Below are 19338 nucleotides of genomic sequence, written 5' to 3' on the forward strand. Positions count from 1 at the left end.
ATGAGCCTGACAGGCTCCCCCGCCCAGGATCCGTCCACGACCAGAAGTCTGCCGCAGACCATCTCCTGGACAGCGTCCACCGTGAAGTTGCCTCCTCGGATCAGGATAGCAACCCCCGCCGACTTGCAGCCGTTCCCACCGGACCAAAAGGACGGGCCGTGGGACCATTCCCTGCATAGATGGCGATAAGAACGAGAGAAGGGTAAAGCACATTCCTGCAACATATATACATCACATTGCTGGGAAGAAAGGAAGGTTAGTAAACCGCGCCTCCGGAACTGGTCCTTCATGCTCCTCACATTAATGGAGAAAATAGAAATTGACGCCATTAGTTGGGAGAAAAAAGAAGGTCAGCTCAAACAGAGGCACTAGTTACCGCCTCCTCCCCCTGGTGGGGGAGGATCTTCCTCGCCGTGGTCAATGGGGTTCACGGGGGTCCAGACCGCCTCGTCTAGCATCTGTTCCAGGAGGGAGACCTGGTTGTCGATCTCCAGCTGGTTGAAGATCTGGGCCTCGGTCTCGGTGGCTGGCTCGTCCGACGGGGTCAGGTCCTGGACCATCTTTTCTAGCGTGTCGTCGTTGTCATTTGCGGGCTCGGGAGGAGAGGGAGAGGGGACGGTGGAGGCTGATGGTGGCACCCTCTTCTGGACAGAGATCCTGGTGGGGCTCATCTCAGTTTCGCTGTCCTCGTCCTCCTCCTCCTCCTTCTTGCCGCTATGCTTGCGTTTTCTAGCTCCGGCTCCTTTTGGCGGCATCTCCAGGGGGTTGTCTGCAGCGGAAACAAGAGGGGGGAAAGGGTCGGGGTCTGCAGCAGCTAGGGACGGGGTTAGAGCTGCTGCAGAGAGGGGGAGGAGTGGGGGGAGGGAGAAGGGGGTGAAGCAGGGAGGGTCGGAGGCAGCGCAGGGGAGGGATGGCGCTGCCTCTGGGGGAGGAGGGGGGGCCTTGACAGCGGGCAGGGCCACGACAGTCTCGGCAGGGGGGGGAGCTGCTTTCTTACCTTTCCTGGGTTTCGCTTTCGGGGTTGCCGGAGAGGGTGTCTGCGGTGCCGGCGCCTTGGCTGGAGCCTTGGTCGGGGCCGACGAGGGGACCTTGGCCGGGGCCTTGGCTGCTGTTACCGCTGCGTATGACCTTGATCTTTGGGGGCAATCCTTGTAGATGTGGTCAGGATCGCCGCACAGGTTACAGGTCTTCTTTCGTGGACAGTCTTTGGTCTCGTGCCCCACCACCCTGCAGTGCCTGCAGGAATTCTGTTGGCATTCTTCCGCCTTGTGACCCAGTTGGCTGCATCGTCTGCAGGTTGTGGGCTGACCAGGGTAGAAAAGCATGCCTGTAGAATTTCCCAGGGCAAAGCTCTGCGGGAGGTGTTGGAGCCCGTCCGGCGAGGTGGAGTCTGCCTTCAGACGGATCACGAGGGACCATTTTCCTGTCCAGAAGCCGTACTGGTTGAGGATCTTGGTCGGTTCTTTTACGATGTGGCAGTATCTTCCCAGAAAAGTTGCCACGTCTTTTCCTGGGGTGTGGGGGTTCCGCATCGAGACCGTCACGGGTCTCTCCTCCCTGTGGATAGGGCTGTTTCCGTAGAAACGGGAGAGGACCTGGTCCGGTTTCGCCGCCCTGAAGGCCTCCCAGAACCTTTTGCAGACCGCCGCCGAGATGAATGTTACGTAGAACATTCCCCTCAAAAACGACTGGACGCTCAGGGTCTCTGCTGGGCTGAAGCCTGCTCCTTCGTGCACCACCTTCTTGCTGAAGGTGTCTGCATCCAGGTCGGGGGTGCGGCCCTCCACTTCCTTCAGCTTCAGGACCACCGTCTGCCTCATCCAGTTCTCCAGGGGAGGTGGGCTTCCTGGGGTCGCAGCAGGCTGGACTCGGCTTCCGGTGGGCTGGCTGGGTCGTTGGGCTTCGGAGGTCTGGGTCGCCATTCTCGCTTCTCGTCGGGTCTGGCTGGGAAGGTGTGGAAATCTGAAAAAGAGAAGAATCTGTTCTGACAAGAACAGCAGTGATTGTTCTGGAAAGAACAGTTGTGTGTTCTAATAAGAACAGTTGTGTGTTCTAACAAGAACAGTTTTGTGTGCTCTGATAAGAACAGATACTACACTTGATCTTAGCCAAAAGGCCGAGAAGCGATAACCCGAACTGGGCGCCGGGCCCGGCCCGGGCCCGCCACCCTCACTCCGCACAGTCGCAGCGAGCTGCCATGCGCGCCCGGGCCCCTGGGCCATCCGCCCGCTGCACACCCACCACCCCCACCCCCCAGGGCACTCCCTCTGCGGATCCCCGCGCCGGACTGCAGCCCTGCGCCGGCAACCACAGCTGGAAGGGACGGCCTGCACCACCCCTGCGTCCAAGCCCAGCACCCCTGGCTCGCACACTCTCCTCTCTCTTTCTTTCCCTCCCTCCGCCTGCCTGTCTATCTATCTCAACGAGGCCCGCCGGGATCGAGGCGGCGCGGCCTGAAACATTTGCATGGGTCCGCCCCCAAGGGGGGATCGGGGGCCCCCCCGCTTCGCACCTCCGCCTCCCGCTCAACGAGATCAGCTGCTGCGGCTCCGTCCCGCTGATTGACTGGACCCACCTAAGCACCTGACAGACGTAGCAGGCCTTACTGTAATCTCATCTAATCCTCTTAAGCGCTGCCTGCCGGCTGCTGCTGCTGCTGCTGCTGTGAACAACACTCACTCGCTCACTCTCTTGTCCTCGTCCTCGTCAGCCACCCAGCACAGTGCTGGCTCACTGGCTCCAAAGCCACCATCAGAGGGAGACACAAACCAAGGCATGCAAAAGAACCACAGGAGCCAGGCAGCAGCTGCAGCTGCTGCTGCAGCAGCAGCAGCACAGCCGTCAGCTGGCCATGCTACCTTCAAGCAAGCAAACACACTAGCACTTTAACCCTTCAATGCACCCTCAACCAGCATGTGCCTTCATGACCAAGGCCAGCCACACACATGGCATGGCATGGCATGGCATGGCATGGCATGGCACGACAGGACAGGACAGGACATCGAAAGTTACGTTACGTTACAACGGACATTACCTACCGCAGCACAGTTCAGTTACGTTACCTTACGTTACATGTCGCGACCAAGACGCCGCGCACTCACTCGCCTGCAGAAGCAACGAGCTGGGAGGAAAGAAAGGAAGGAAGCAACCGACCGACCAACCGACCGACCCTGGACTGCTGCCGCTGCTCCCCAGGTCGCTCGGCCCTTCCTCGGCTCGTTGCTCTGCTCGTTGCTCGGCTTTGCTTGGGTTCTGCTTTTGGTCACAAATAAGAGAGGTGCACCGGTCCTGGAGGTACTGCAATACCAGGTCAATGCGTGGAGTGGACAGAGCAAGCTCTTCTTCCATCTCCCTGTTCTAAAAATCCATTTAATATATGGTCCCCAGATAGGGGACGTATCAGATATTAAACTGATAAGAACAGATACTACACTTGATCTTAGCCAAAAGGCCGAGAAGCGATAACCCGAACTGGGCGCCGGGCCCGGCCCGGGCCCGCCACCCTCACTCCGCACAGTCGCAGCGAGCTGCCATGCGCGCCCGGGCCCCTGGGCCATCCGCCCGCTGCACACCCACCACCCCCACCCCCCAGGGCACTCCCTCTGCGGATCCCCGCGCCGGACTGCAGCCCTGCGCCGGCAACCACAGCTGGAAGGGACGGCCTGCACCACCCCTGCGTCCAAGCCCAGCACCCCTGGCTCGCACACTCTCCTCTCTCTTTCTTTCCCTCCCTCCGCCTGCCTGTCTATCTATCTCAACGAGGCCCGCCGGGATCGAGGCGGCGCGGCCTGAAACATTTGCATGGGTCCGCCCCCAAGGGGGGATCGGGGGCCCCCCCGCTTCGCACCTCCGCCTCCCGCTCAACGAGATCAGCTGCTGCGGCTCCGTCCCGCTGATTGACTGGACCCACCTAAGCACCTGACAGACGTAGCAGGCCTTACTGTAATCTCATCTAATCCTCTTAAGCGCTGCCTGCCGGCTGCTGCTGCTGCTGCTGCTGTGAACAACACTCACTCGCTCACTCTCTTGTCCTCGTCCTCGTCAGCCACCCAGCACAGTGCTGGCTCACTGGCTCCAAAGCCACCATCAGAGGGAGACACAAACCAAGGCATGCAAAAGAACCACAGGAGCCAGGCAGCAGCTGCAGCTGCTGCTGCAGCAGCAGCAGCACAGCCGTCAGCTGGCCATGCTACCTTCAAGCAAGCAAACACACTAGCACTTTAACCCTTCAATGCACCCTCAACCAGCATGTGCCTTCATGACCAAGGCCAGCCACACACATGGCATGGCATGGCATGGCATGGCATGGCATGGCACGACAGGACAGGACAGGACATCGAAAGTTACGTTACGTTACAACGGACATTACCTACCGCAGCACAGTTCAGTTACGTTACCTTACGTTACATGTCGCGACCAAGACGCCGCGCACTCACTCGCCTGCAGAAGCAACGAGCTGGGAGGAAAGAAAGGAAGGAAGCAACCGACCGACCAACCGACCGACCCTGGACTGCTGCCGCTGCTCCCCAGGTCGCTCGGCCCTTCCTCGGCTCGTTGCTCTGCTCGTTGCTCGGCTTTGCTTGGGTTCTGCTTTTGGTCACAAATAAGAGAGGTGCACCGGTCCTGGAGGTACTGCAATACCAGGTCAATGCGTGGAGTGGACAGAGCAAGCTCTTCTTCCATCTCCCTGTTCTAAAAATCCATTTAATATATGGTCCCCAGATAGGGGACGTATCAGATATTAAACTGATAAGAACAGATACTACACTTGATCTTAGCCAAAAGGCCGAGAAGCGATAACCCGAACTGGGCGCCGGGCCCGGCCCGGGCCCGCCACCCTCACTCCGCACAGTCGCAGCGAGCTGCCATGCGCGCCCGGGCCCCTGGGCCATCCGCCCGCTGCACACCCACCACCCCCACCCCCCAGGGCACTCCCTCTGCGGATCCCCGCGCCGGACTGCAGCCCTGCGCCGGCAACCACAGCTGGAAGGGACGGCCTGCACCACCCCTGCGTCCAAGCCCAGCACCCCTGGCTCGCACACTCTCCTCTCTCTTTCTTTCCCTCCCTCCGCCTGCCTGTCTATCTATCTCAACGAGGCCCGCCGGGATCGAGGCGGCGCGGCCTGAAACATTTGCATGGGTCCGCCCCCAAGGGGGGATCGGGGGCCCCCCCGCTTCGCACCTCCGCCTCCCGCTCAACGAGATCAGCTGCTGCGGCTCCGTCCCGCTGATTGACTGGACCCACCTAAGCACCTGACAGACGTAGCAGGCCTTACTGTAATCTCATCTAATCCTCTTAAGCGCTGCCTGCCGGCTGCTGCTGCTGCTGCTGCTGTGAACAACACTCACTCGCTCACTCTCTTGTCCTCGTCCTCGTCAGCCACCCAGCACAGTGCTGGCTCACTGGCTCCAAAGCCACCATCAGAGGGAGACACAAACCAAGGCATGCAAAAGAACCACAGGAGCCAGGCAGCAGCTGCAGCTGCTGCTGCAGCAGCAGCAGCACAGCCGTCAGCTGGCCATGCTACCTTCAAGCAAGCAAACACACTAGCACTTTAACCCTTCAATGCACCCTCAACCAGCATGTGCCTTCATGACCAAGGCCAGCCACACACATGGCATGGCATGGCATGGCATGGCATGGCATGGCACGACAGGACAGGACAGGACATCGAAAGTTACGTTACGTTACAACGGACATTACCTACCGCAGCACAGTTCAGTTACGTTACCTTACGTTACATGTCGCGACCAAGACGCCGCGCACTCACTCGCCTGCAGAAGCAACGAGCTGGGAGGAAAGAAAGGAAGGAAGCAACCGACCGACCAACCGACCGACCCTGGACTGCTGCCGCTGCTCCCCAGGTCGCTCGGCCCTTCCTCGGCTCGTTGCTCTGCTCGTTGCTCGGCTTTGCTTGGGTTCTGCTTTTGGTCACAAATAAGAGAGGTGCACCGGTCCTGGAGGTACTGCAATACCAGGTCAATGCGTGGAGTGGACAGAGCAAGCTCTTCTTCCATCTCCCTGTTCTAAAAATCCATTTAATATATGGTCCCCAGATAGGGGACGTATCAGATATTAAACTGATAAGAACAGATTTTTTTTTTGTATTTAAGTTTATTATACAAAACTGCTTATGGTAAAACAGACATCAATCTGTTTTAGCAGGAATACATAGGACAGTAATATTAGCACAGATAGACGATAAGCAGTACTGCGACGCAGCGCAGGGCAATACACGTTACAGTACGACTTCAGTTTACGGAAAGCTCAGTAGAAGCAGTGTACAATTACATTCCCAGACGTGGCGCATATGGTTAGCACTTAGTGGAACATAACCTGGGGAAGTGGGGGGGGAAAGGGGGGCCGAGGAGAACGGGGCTAGTCTTCAGCCTCTAGACTGTCCTTGAGAGAGTAGTCTCTCAGTAGGCTGTGGATAAGCCTGCGGCAGTCACGGACTGTGACCTGCTCCCTCCTCAGCACCAGGCGGTTCCTGGCAAACCATAAAGCGTCCTTTACGCAGCACATGAGGCGCCAAGCATCCTCAATGGCGCTCTCCGTGTGTGTCCCTGGGAAAAGTCCGTAAAGTACCGAATGGTAGGACAGGTACTTTCTCTCGATAGAGTCCTTGAGATCCAGCTCCAGGGCTCTGAACAAAGCCTGTGCAAACGGGCACTGCCAGAACAAGTGGAGGGAAGTCTCCTCCTCCACAATGCACTGTGGGCAGTGTCTATATCTGCACAGCCCCCTGGCATGCATAAATGTCCTTAGGGGGAGGCCTCCCTGAATGGCCATCCATGCCATGTCTTTATGTCTGTTGGTTAGCCTGCTCGACGACACGTTAGCCCAGACAGTCTTGGCTGTGGCGTCGGGGAGCCCTGGGATGTTCTCGATAGTGTCTTTGGCTCTGATGAACTTGTGGATCACACGGGGTAACCACAGGTCTGGTTTAACTCCCTCCAGTTGGTGCTCCCTTACAAATTTGCCCACGTCCGAGTAGAACCAGGGCATGGTCCAATTGTAAGGGATGGAGCTGTCCCACTTTTCCCACTTGAGCTGCCTCCACAGGGGCAGCAGGAAGAAGCGAGACATGGAGTTTCCAGCAGAGCCTTTCACTACGTCTCTGAGAGTCCTGCGCACGCAGTTGCACACAAAGAAGGTCCTCAGCATGGTGGGGATGTCAGGCACTCCTTTGCCTCCCTTGCCGGGTTCCTTGTACATCACTGCGCGCTTTACTCTGTCCATTTTGGAGCCCCAGATGAAGTGGAAAACTGCTCGGTTGATGGCTCGGTGAATGGTGACCAGCAAGGGCCACGCCTGAGCCACGTACTGCAGCACGGGAAGAATCTCGTTGCGCAGCACCAGCACTTTCCCTTCGATGGTAAGGTCTCTGAGGCTCCACAGCCCAAATTTCTGCTTTACCTTGTTGAGTCTCTCCTCCCAGCTTTTCAGGGCCGCGCCGTCTCTGCCGAACCAGACTCCCAGGATCTTTAGGAAGTCGGTTTTGACGGGAAACGGGATCGGCTCAGAAGTCAGGTCCCACTGCCCGAACAGCATGGTCTCCGACTTCCCGCAGTTGACCTTTGCGCCTGAAGCCCGGCTGAAGTCCTCGCACGTCTGGACGAGCGCTCTCACCGACCGGCGATCCGCGCAGAAGATGGTCACGTCGTCCATGTAGAGCGAGCACTTTATCTCTTTCTTGTCTCTGCCCGGCGCGGTGATCCCTCTGATCTCTGGATTTCGTCTGATGCACTCGGCGAAGAGCTCTATACAACAGACAAAAAGAAGAGGTGAAAGAGGGCAGCCTTGTCTGACCCCAGAGAGGACCTGGAAGGGGTCAGTCTTCCAGCCGTTCACCAGCACCGAGCTGCGGATATCAAGGTACATCAGGTTAGCATAAGAACAGAACATCTCCCCCAGCCCAAACCTCCGCAGTACCTGACCCATAAAACCATGAGACAGCCGATCAAATGCCTTCTCTTGGTCTAGGGTGACCAGAGCGGCACGGACGTTGCGGTCCTTGATGTAGTAGATCGTGTCCCTGATGAGGGCCAGGCTGTCCGCGATCCGGCGCCCTGGGATGCCGCAGGTCTGGTCGGGGTGGACGATCTGCCCGATGACTTTCTTCAACCTGGTGGCTAGTACCTTGGCGAGGATCTTGTAGTCCACGTTCAGGAGAGAGATGGGACGCCAATTTTTCAGGTCGCATCTCTCCCCCTTCCGCTTATACAGGATCGTGATCATTCCCTCTCTCAGCGTGGGGGGCATCCTGCCCTCCACCACCATCTCCTCGTACAGGTCGAGGAGGTCCGGGCCAATGAGGTCCCACAGCGTTGTGTACAACTCGGCTGGGAGGCCGTCACTGCCCGGTGTCCTGCCCTTCCTGAAGGATTTGGCGGCAGAGTGCAGCTCCTCCAGCGTCAAGGGGGCGTCCATGGCTGCACGACCTGCGGGATCAATGGTGTTAGTGATACCTGACAGGAACCGTTCAGCAGCCTCCGGGTCTGTGTCTTTGGGGGAGTAGAGATCTCGGTAGTAGTCGACGACCACTTTCTGGACCTCTTCCTTCCCCTGTCGTACCACACCTTCGCTGTCTCTCATTTCCGTCAGGGGCGTGTGGGCGGAGTGGAGCTTCCTGAAAAAGAAAGAGTTACATTTCTCACCCTTCTCCAGGTTCTCCACCTTGGAACGGAAGACGATTTGCTTGGATTCCTCCTCAAAGTGCCTTTTCAGGCCCTCCTTGGTCTCCTCCAGCTCCTCGTCCACGTCCCATCCGCACTGTTGGAGGTCCAACAGGGACTGCAGCTTGCGCTGCAGCCGTCTGAATTTCCTCTTCCTCTCACACGCCTGGAGTCTTCCTTTAGCCTGAAAGAAAGAGCGCAGCTTTACTTTAGTAAACTCCCACCACTGAGCTACAGTGGGGAACAGATACTTGGTACTGACACAATCAGAATATACATTACGCAGCTCATCCACGATTTCCTGCCTCTCTAACAGGGCACAGTTCAGCTTCCAGGAGCCTGGACCGGGAGGAAACCCTTTGCCCAGGGCACACTGGAGCCGAACAGCCCTGTGGTCTGAGAAGTAGCAGGGCACCATGGAGCACTGCTGATGCTCTACCGCTCGAGAGGTGAACACAAAGTCTATCCGGGAACGCACAGAGCCATCCGGCCGGCTCCAAGAATAGTTCACGGAGCCGGTCCCGATGGAGCCCATAGCGTCCTTTAAGGATGCCTCTGTGACAATCTCTCTGAGCAGTTTCGAAGTCACGTCCAGGTTTGTTGCGTGGGTGGAAGTGCGCCCTCCTTCCTCGATCGGGCAGTTGAAGTCCCCGCCCATCACTATGGCCCTGGTGGTTGTCAGCTGGGTCCGCAGGTTCTGGAGAAGCTCCAGGCGTTGCTTCTTCTCCGGGGAGGCGTACACGGCGATGAGCCTGACAGGCTCCCCCGCCCAGGATCCGTCCACGACCAGAAGTCTGCCGCAGACCATCTCCTGGACAGCGTCCACCGTGAAGTTGCCTCCTCGGATCAGGATAGCAACCCCCGCCGACTTGCAGCCGTTCCCACCGGACCAAAAGGACGGGCCGTGGGACCATTCCCTGCATAGATGGCGATAAGAACGAGAGAAGGGTAAAGCACATTCCTGCAACATATATACATCACACTGCTGGGAAGAAAGGAAGGTTAGTAAACCGCGCCTCCGGAACTGGTCCTTCATGCTCCTCACATTAATGGAGAAAATAGAAATTGACGCCATTAGTTGGGAGTAAAAAGAAGGTTAGCTCAAACAGAGGCACTAGTTACCGCCTCCTCCCCCTGGTGGGGGAGGATCTTCCCCGCCGTGGTCGATGGGGTTCACGGGGGTCCAGACCGCCTCGTCTAGCAGCTGTTCCAGGAGGGAGACCTGGTTGTCGATGTCCAACTGGTTGAGGATCAGAGCCTCGGTCTCGGTGGCTGGCTCATCCGACGGGGTCAGGTCCTGGACCATCTTTTCGAGCGTGTCGTCGTTGTCTTTTTCGGGCTCGGGAGGAGAGGGAGAGGGAACGGTGGGGGCTGGTGGTGGCGCCCTCTTCTGGACAGAGATCCTGGTGGGGCTCGTCTCAGTCTCGCTGTCCTCGTCCTCCTCCTCCTTCTTGCCGCTGTGTTTGCGTTTTCTGGCTCCGGCTCCTTTTGGCGGCATCTCCAGGTGGTTGTCTGCAGCGGAAACAAGAGGGGGGAAAGGGTCGGGGTCTGCAGCAGCTAGGGACGGGGTTAGAGCTGCTGCAGAGAGGGGGAGGAGTGGGGGGAGGGAGAAGGGGGTGAAGCAGGGAGGGTCGGAGGCAGCGCAGGGGAGGGATGGCGCTGCCTCTGGGGGAGGAGGGGGAGCCTTGACAGCGGGCAGGGCCACGACAGTCTCGGCAGGGGGGGGAGCTGCTTTCTTACCTTTCCTGGGTTTCGCTTTCGGGGTTGCCGGAGAGGGTGTCTGCGGTGCCGGCGCCTTGGCTGGAGCCTTGGTCGGGGCCGACGAGGGGACCTTGGCCGGGGCCTTGGCTGCTGCTACCGCTGCGTATGACCTTGATCTTTTGGGGCAATCCTTGTAGATGTGGTCAGGATCGCCGCACAGGTTACAGGTCTTCTTTCGTGGACAGTCTTTGGTCTCGTGCCCCACCACCCTGCAGTGCCTGCAGGATTTCTGTTGGCATTCCTCCGCCTTGTGACCCAGTTGGCTGCATCGTCTGCAGGTTGTGGGCTGACCAGGGTAGAAGAGCATGCCTGTAGAATTCCCCAGGGCGAAGCTCTGCGGGAGGTGTTGGAGCCCGTCCGGCGAGGTGGAGTCTGCCTTCAGACGGATCACGAGGGACCATCTTCCTGTCCAGAAGCCGTATTGATTGAGGATCTTGGTCGGTTCTTTCACGATGTGGCAGTATCTTCCCAGAAAAGTTGCCACGTCTTTTCCTGGGGTGTGGGGGTTCCGCATCGAGACCGTCACGGGTCTCTCCTCCCTGTGGATGGGGCTGTTTCCGTAGAAACGGGAGAGGACCTGATCCGGTTTCGCCGACCTGAAGGCTTCCCAGAACCTTTTGCAGACCGCCGCTGAAATGAACGTTACGTAGAACATTCCCTTCAAAAACGACTGGACGCTCAGGGTTTCTGCTGGGCTGAAGCCTGCTCCCTCGTGCACTACCTTCTTGCTGAAGGTGTCCACATCCATGTCAGGGGTGCGGCCCTCCACTTCCTTTAACTTTAGGACCACCGTCTGCCTCATCCAGGTCTCCAGGGGAGGTGGGCTCCCTGGGGTCGCTGCAGGCTGGACTCGGCTTCCGGTGGCCTGGCTGGGTTGTTGGGCTTCAGAGGTCTGGGTTGCCATTTTCGCTCCTCGTCGGGTCTGGCTGGGAAAGCGTAGAGAACTGGAAAAGAGAAGAGGGAGAGATTTAAAAGCACAGGGGGGAAGGCAGGGGGATGCACTAAAAAAGGCCAAAAAGAGGGGCAGGGGAAGGCACTAAAAAAAAAAAAAAAAAAAAAAAAAAAGGCCAAAAAGAGGGGCAGGGGGAAGGCACTAAAAAAGGCCAAAAAGAGGGGCAGGGGAAGGCACTAAAAAAGGCCAAAAAGAGGGGTAGGGGAAGGCACTAAAAAAGGCCAAAAAGAAGGGCAGGGGAAGGCACTAAAAAAGGCCAAAAAGAAGGGCAGGGGAAGGCACTAAAAAAGGCCAAAAAGAGGGGCAGGGGAAGGCACTAAAAAAGGCCAAAAAGAGGGGCAGGGGAAGGCACTAAAAAAGGCCAAAAAGAGGGGCAGGGGAAGGCACTAAAAAAGGCCAAAAAGAGGGGCAGGGGAAGGCACTAAAAAAGGCCAAAAAGAGGGAAAAGGCACTAAAAAAGGCCAAAAGTAGGGGAGAAGACCGCCTCAGGAAGAGGGGGAGTCTTTCCCAGCACCCAAAGGTAGACCGTGCGCTCAAGCCTCACGAGTGTTAGGATTTCTCCAGCATGCATCCACTCGGTGTTGGGGAGTCCACAACGGGTTTCCTAGGGTCTGCAGGCCCGGAGGCCGAGTAGCGAGCGAACGCAACCGTGACCGAATCTCGTTTCGTTCAGAAAGGCATCAGTTAGAACCCCAATAGCAGCATGTCTACATAAGTAGAAAGGCCGAGGTCCAACAACAACCAATCGTCACGAACCTCAGGCAAGACACTTGATCTTAGCCAAAAGGCCGAGAAGCGATAACCCGAACTGGGCGCCGGGCCCGGCCCGGGCCCGCCACCCTCACTCCGCACAGTCGCAGCGAGCTGCCATGCGCGCCCGGGCCCCTGGGCCATCCGCCCGCTGCACACCCACCACCCCCACCCCCCAGGGCACTCCCTCTGCGGATCCCCGCGCCGGACTGCAGCCCTGCGCCGGCAACCACAGCTGGAAGGGACGGCCTGCACCACCCCTGCGTCCAAGCCCAGCACCCCTGGCTCGCACACTCTCCTCTCTCTTTCTTTCCCTCCCTCCGCCTGCCTGTCTATCTATCTCAACGAGGCCCGCCGGGATCGAGGCGGCGCGGCCTGAAACATTTGCATGGGTCCGCCCCCAAGGGGGGATCGGGGGCCCCCCCGCTTCGCACCTCCGCCTCCCGCTCAACGAGATCAGCTGCTGCGGCTCCGTCCCGCTGATTGACTGGACCCACCTAAGCACCTGACAGACGTAGCAGGCCTTACTGTAATCTCATCTAATCCTCTTAAGCGCTGCCTGCCGGCTGCTGCTGCTGCTGCTGCTGTGAACAACACTCACTCGCTCACTCTCTTGTCCTCGTCCTCGTCAGCCACCCAGCACAGTGCTGGCTCACTGGCTCCAAAGCCACCATCAGAGGGAGACACAAACCAAGGCATGCAAAAGAACCACAGGAGCCAGGCAGCAGCTGCAGCTGCTGCTGCAGCAGCAGCAGCACAGCCGTCAGCTGGCCATGCTACCTTCAAGCAAGCAAACACACTAGCACTTTAACCCTTCAATGCACCCTCAACCAGCATGTGCCTTCATGACCAAGGCCAGCCACACACATGGCATGGCATGGCATGGCATGGCATGGCATGGCACGACAGGACAGGACAGGACATCGAAAGTTACGTTACGTTACAACGGACATTACCTACCGCAGCACAGTTCAGTTACGTTACCTTACGTTACATGTCGCGACCAAGACGCCGCGCACTCACTCGCCTGCAGAAGCAACGAGCTGGGAGGAAAGAAAGGAAGGAAGCAACCGACCGACCAACCGACCGACCCTGGACTGCTGCCGCTGCTCCCCAGGTCGCTCGGCCCTTCCTCGGCTCGTTGCTCTGCTCGTTGCTCGGCTTTGCTTGGGTTCTGCTTTTGGTCACAAATAAGAGAGGTGCACCGGTCCTGGAGGTACTGCAATACCAGGTCAATGCGTGGAGTGGACAGAGCAAGCTCTTCTTCCATCTCCCTGTTCTAAAAATCCATTTAATATATGGTCCCCAGATAGGGGACGTATCAGATATTAAACTGATAAGAACAGATACTACACTTGATCTTAGCCAAAAGGCCGAGAAGCGATAACCCGAACTGGGCGCCGGGCCCGGCCCGGGCCCGCCACCCTCACTCCGCACAGTCGCAGCGAGCTGCCATGCGCGCCCGGGCCCCTGGGCCATCCGCCCGCTGCACACCCACCACCCCCACCCCCCAGGGCACTCCCTCTGCGGATCCCCGCGCCGGACTGCAGCCCTGCGCCGGCAACCACAGCTGGAAGGGACGGCCTGCACCACCCCTGCGTCCAAGCCCAGCACCCCTGGCTCGCACACTCTCCTCTCTCTTTCTTTCCCTCCCTCCGCCTGCCTGTCTATCTATCTCAACGAGGCCCGCCGGGATCGAGGCGGCGCGGCCTGAAACATTTGCATGGGTCCGCCCCCAAGGGGGGATCGGGGGCCCCCCCGCTTCGCACCTCCGCCTCCCGCTCAACGAGATCAGCTGCTGCGGCTCCGTCCCGCTGATTGACTGGACCCACCTAAGCACCTGACAGACGTAGCAGGCCTTACTGTAATCTCATCTAATCCTCTTAAGCGCTGCCTGCCGGCTGCTGCTGCTGCTGCTGCTGTGAACAACACTCACTCGCTCACTCTCTTGTCCTCGTCCTCGTCAGCCACCCAGCACAGTGCTGGCTCACTGGCTCCAAAGCCACCATCAGAGGGAGACACAAACCAAGGCATGCAAAAGAACCACAGGAGCCAGGCAGCAGCTGCAGCTGCTGCTGCAGCAGCAGCAGCACAGCCGTCAGCTGGCCATGCTACCTTCAAGCAAGCAAACACACTAGCACTTTAACCCTTCAATGCACCCTCAACCAGCATGTGCCTTCATGACCAAGGCCAGCCACACACATGGCATGGCATGGCATGGCATGGCATGGCATGGCACGACAGGACAGGACAGGACATCGAAAGTTACGTTACGTTACAACGGACATTACCTACCGCAGCACAGTTCAGTTACGTTACCTTACGTTACATGTCGCGACCAAGACGCCGCGCACTCACTCGCCTGCAGAAGCAACGAGCTGGGAGGAAAGAAAGGAAGGAAGCAACCGACCGACCAACCGACCGACCCTGGACTGCTGCCGCTGCTCCCCAGGTCGCTCGGCCCTTCCTCGGCTCGTTGCTCTGCTCGTTGCTCGGCTTTGCTTGGGTTCTGCTTTTGGTCACAAATAAGAGAGGTGCACCGGTCCTGGAGGTACTGCAATACCAGGTCAATGCGTGGAGTGGACAGAGCAAGCTCTTCTTCCATCTCCCTGTTCTAAAAATCCATTTAATATATGGTCCCCAGATAGGGGACGTATCAGATATTAAACTGATAAGAACAGATACTACACTTGATCTTAGCCAAAAGGCCGAGAAGCGATAACCCGAACTGGGCGCCGGGCCCGGCCCGGGCCCGCCACCCTCACTCCGCACAGTCGCAGCGAGCTGCCATGCGCGCCCGGGCCCCTGGGCCATCCGCCCGCTGCACACCCACCACCCCCACCCCCCAGGGCACTCCCTCTGCGGATCCCCGCGCCGGACTGCAGCCCTGCGCCGGCAACCACAGCTGGAAGGGACGGCCTGCACCACCCCTGCGTCCAAGCCCAGCACCCCTGGCTCGCACACTCTCCTCTCTCTTTCTTTCCCTCCCTCCGCCTGCCTGTCTATCTATCTCAACGAGGCCCGCCGGGATCGAGGCGGCGCGGCCTGAAACATTTGCATGGGTCCGCCCCCAAGGGGGGATCGGGGGCCCCCCCGCTTCGCACCTCCGCCTCCCGCTCAACGAGATCAGCTGCTGCGGCTCCGTCCCGCTGATTGACTGGACCCACCTAAGCACCTGACAGACGTAGCAGGCCTTACTGTAATCTCATCTAATCCTCTTAAGCGCTGCCTGCCGGCTGCTGCTGCTGCTGCTGCTGTGAACAACACTCACTCGCTCACTCTCTTGTCCTCGTCCTCGTCAGCCACCCAGCACAGTGCTGGCTCACTGGCTCCAAAGCCACCATCAGAGGGAGACACAAACCAAGGCATGCAAAAGAACCACAGGAGCCAGGCAGCAGCTGCAGCTGCTGCTGCAGCAGCAGCAGCACAGCCGTCAGCTGGCCATGCTACCTTCAAGCAAGCAAACACACTAGCACTTTAACCCTTCAATGCACCCTCAACCAGCATGTGCCTTCATGACCAAGGCCAGCCACACACATGGCATGGCATGGCATGGCATGGCATGGCATGGCACGACAGGACAGGACAGGACATCGAAAGTTACGTTACGTTACAACGGACATTACCTACCGCAGCACAGTTCAGTTACGTTACCTTACGTTACATGTCGCGACCAAGACGCCGCGCACTCACTCGCCTGCAGAAGCAACGAGCTGGGAGGAAAGAAAGGAAGGAAGCAACCGACCGACCAACCGACCGACCCTGGACTGCTGCCGCTGCTCCCCAGGTCGCTCGGCCCTTCCTCGGCTCGTTGCTCTGCTCGTTGCTCGGCTTTGCTTGGGTTCTGCTTTTGGTCACAAATAAGAGAGGTGCACCGGTCCTGGAGGTACTGCAATACCAGGTCAATGCGTGGAGTGGACAGAGCAAGCTCTTCTTCCATCTCCCTGTTCTAAAAATCCATTTAATATATGGTCCCCAGATAGGGGACGTATCAGATATTAAACTGATAAGAACAGATTTTTTTTTTTTTTTTTTTTTTTTTTTTTTTTTTTTTTAGAGCCCGAGGTGCGTGCTCCTTGGTGCAGCATTCCGTGCACATGGCAGCAGAAGCCCAATACGAATTCTGAGACCTCCGAAAAGGTACCCAGACTGATTCCTCCCCCCCCCCATGGGAGGGTCGGATCTATGGGACTCACCCCGAAGGGTGAGAACCCTTTCCTTTGGGGTACTCCCATAAGGGAGAAACCCCCTTAGGCTTCACCGCCATAAGGCAGTGGTCAAAAACGAAAGTGCCAAATCGAAAAACAAAAGGGTGAACGTGGCCTCGCAAGAAGGTTTGGTGACCGTGGAAATCAAATCAAATTAATAGGCACACGTGTTCTCACACATAGTGATTAAATAAATAAAGTAAATAAATAAGGGCAGGCCATAAAATGACCCAGCCAGGTACAAAAATAAATTCACTCCATGCCCGAATGGTGCTATGGAGGAATGTGCATAGATGGCCGCCTGTGCAGAGACGTGCGCTCACCATGGCAGCGGCGTGCAATACTGCACATGGTGACTCCGACATTTAAGTCAGGGCAATCAAAGCACCTCGGGCTCCATGCATTCCCAGCCCTAAGGCCAGAGGATCAGTGTCATCTCTCCTCCCAGTAAGAGAGACTACACTTGATCTTAGCCAAAAGGCCGAGAAGCGATAACCCGAACTGGGCGCCGGGCCCGGCCCGGGCCCGCCACCCTCACTCCGCACAGTCGCAGCGAGCTGCCATGCGCGCCCGGGCCCCTGGGCCATCCGCCCGCTGCACACCCACCACCCCCACCCCCCAGGGCACTCCCTCTGCGGATCCCCGCGCCGGACTGCAGCCCTGCGCCGGCAACCACAGCTGGAAGGGACGGCCTGCACCACCCCTGCGTCCAAGCCCAGCACCCCTGGCTCGCACACTCTCCTCTCTCTTTCTTTCCCTCCCTCCGCCTGCCTGTCTATCTATCTCAACGAGGCCCGCCGGGATCGAGGCGGCGCGGCCTGAAACATTTGCATGGGTCCGCCCCCAAGGGGGGATCGGGGGCCCCCCCGCTTCGCACCTCCGCCTCCCGCTCAACGAGATCAGCTGCTGCGGCTCCGTCCCGCTGATTGACTGGACCCACCTAAGCACCTGACAGACGTAGCAGGCCTTACTGTAATCTCATCTAATCCTCTTAAGCGCTGCCTGCCGGCTGCTGCTGCTGCTGCTGCTGTGAACAACACTCACTCGCTCACTCTCTTGTCCTCGTCCTCGTCAGCCACCCAGCACAGTGCTGGCTCACTGGCTCCAAAGCCACCATCAGAGGGAGACACAAACCAAGGCATGCAAAAGAACCACAGGAGCCAGGCAGCAGCTGCAGCTGCTGCTGCAGCAGCAGCAGCACAGCCGTCAGCTGGCCATGCTACCTTCAAGCAAGCAAACACACTAGCACTTTAACCCTTCAATGCACCCTCAACCAGCATGTGCCTTCATGACCAAGGCCAGCCACACACATGGCATGGCATGGCATGGCATGGCATGGCACGACAGGACAGGACAGGACATCGAAAGTTACGTTACGTTACAACGGACATTACCTACCGCAGCACAGTTCAGTTACGTTACCTTACGTTACATGTCGCGACCAAGACGCCGCGCACTCACTCGCCTGCAGAAGCAACGAGCTGGGAGGAAAGAAAGGAAGGAAGCAACCGACCGACCAACCGACCGACCCTGGACTGCTGCCGCTGCTCCCCAGGTCGCTCGGCCCTTCCTCGGCTCGTTGCTCTGCTCGTTGCTCGGCTTTGCTTGGGTTCTGCTTTTGGTCACAAATAAGAGAGGTGCACCGGTCCTGGAGGTACTGCAATACCAGGTCAATGCGTGGAGTGGACAGAGCAAGCTCTTCTTCCATCTCCCTGTTCTAAAAATCCATTTAATATATGGTCCCCAGATAGGGGACGTATCAGATATTAAACTGATAAGAACAGATTTTTTTTTTGTATTTAAGTTTATTTATACAAAACTGGTTATGGTAAAACAGACATCAACCTGTTTTAGCAGGAATACAAAGGTCAGTAATATTGGTACAGATAGACGATAAGCAGTACTGCGACGCAGCGCAGGGCAATACACGTTACAGTACGACTTCAGTTTACGGAAAGCTCAGTAGAAGCAGTGTACAATTACATTCCCAGACGTGGCGCATATGGTAAGCACTTTAGTGGAACATAACCTGGGGAAATGGGGGGGGGGAAGGGGGCCGAGGAGAATGGGGCTAGTCTTCAGCCTCTAGACTGTCCTTGAGAGAGTAGTCTCTCAGCAGGCTGTGGATAAGCCTGCGGCAGTCACGGACTGTGACCTGCTCCCTCCTCAGCACCAGGCGGTTCCTGGCAAACCATAAAGCGTCCTTTACGCAGCACATGAGGCGCCAAGCATCCTCAATGGCGCTCTCCGTGTGTGTCCCTGGGAAAAGTCCGTAAAGTACCGAATGGAAGGACAGGTACTTTCTCTCGATAGAGTCCTTGAGATCCAGCTCCAGGGCTCTGAACAAGGCCTGTGCAAACGGGCACTGCCAGAACAGGTGGAGGGAAGTCTCCTCCTCCACAATGCACTGTGGGCAGTGTCTATATCTGCACAGCCCCCTGGCATGCATAAATGTCCTTAGGGGGAGGCCTCCCTGAATGGCCATCCATGCCATGTCTTTATGTCTGTTGGTTAGCCTGCTCGACGACACGTTAGCCCAGACAGTCTTGGCTGTGGCGTCGGGGAGCCCTGGGATGTTCTCGATAGTGTCTTTGGCTCTGATGAACTTGTGGATCACACGGGGTAACCACAGGTCTGGTTTAACTCCCTCCAGTTGGTGTTCCCTTACAAATTTGCCCACGTCCGAGTAGAACCAGGGCATGGTCCAATTGTAAGGGACGGAGCTGTCCCACTTTTCCCACTTGAGCTGCCTCCACAGGGGCAGCAGGAAGAAGCGAGACATGGAGTTTCCAGCAGAGCCTTTCACTACGTCTCTGAGAGTCCTGCGCACGCAGTTGCACACAAAGAAGGTCCTCAGCATGGTAGGGATGTCAGGCACTCCTTTGCCTCCCTTGCCGGGTTCCTTGTACATCACTGCGCGCTTTACTCTGTCCATTTTGGAGCCCCAGATGAAGTGGAAAACTGCTCGGTTGATGGCTCGGTGAATGG

The 19338-nt window shown here is 57.8% G+C and overlaps 5 non-coding genes and 3 pseudogenes across 5 annotated transcripts; all 8 read right to left on the reverse strand.

Moving 5' to 3' along the window:
* Positions 1-1973: 1973 nt before the first annotated feature.
* LOC128466753 (uncharacterized) lies at positions 1974-2128 on the reverse strand (annotated as a pseudogene).
* Positions 2129-3272: 1144 nt separating this feature from the next.
* On the reverse strand, positions 3273-3463 carry LOC128466679 (U2 spliceosomal RNA). Its single transcript, XR_008345477.1, has one exon. It is a non-coding gene; the product is annotated as a U2 spliceosomal RNA (small nuclear RNA).
* Positions 3464-4607: 1144 nt separating this feature from the next.
* LOC128466680 (U2 spliceosomal RNA) lies at positions 4608-4798 on the reverse strand. Its single transcript, XR_008345478.1, has one exon. It is a non-coding gene; the product is annotated as a U2 spliceosomal RNA (small nuclear RNA).
* Positions 4799-5942: 1144 nt separating this feature from the next.
* LOC128466735 (uncharacterized) lies at positions 5943-6150 on the reverse strand (annotated as a pseudogene).
* Positions 6151-13336: 7186 nt separating this feature from the next.
* LOC128466681 (U2 spliceosomal RNA) lies at positions 13337-13527 on the reverse strand. The gene has a single exon (XR_008345479.1). It is a non-coding gene; the product is annotated as a U2 spliceosomal RNA (small nuclear RNA).
* Positions 13528-14671: 1144 nt separating this feature from the next.
* On the reverse strand, positions 14672-14862 carry LOC128466682 (U2 spliceosomal RNA). The gene has a single exon (XR_008345480.1). It is a non-coding gene; the product is annotated as a U2 spliceosomal RNA (small nuclear RNA).
* A 1144-nt stretch (positions 14863-16006) lies between these two features.
* On the reverse strand, positions 16007-16209 carry LOC128466748 (uncharacterized; annotated as a pseudogene).
* Positions 16210-17982: 1773 nt separating this feature from the next.
* Positions 17983-18177, reverse strand: LOC128466737 (U2 spliceosomal RNA). Its single transcript, XR_008345529.1, has one exon. It is a non-coding gene; the product is annotated as a U2 spliceosomal RNA (small nuclear RNA).
* Positions 18178-19338: the final 1161 nt, after the last annotated feature.

The sequence above is a fragment of the Spea bombifrons genome, chromosome 9, assembly GCF_027358695.1.
Source record: "Spea bombifrons isolate aSpeBom1 chromosome 9, aSpeBom1.2.pri, whole genome shotgun sequence".
NCBI lineage: Eukaryota > Metazoa > Chordata > Amphibia > Anura > Pelobatidae > Spea > Spea bombifrons.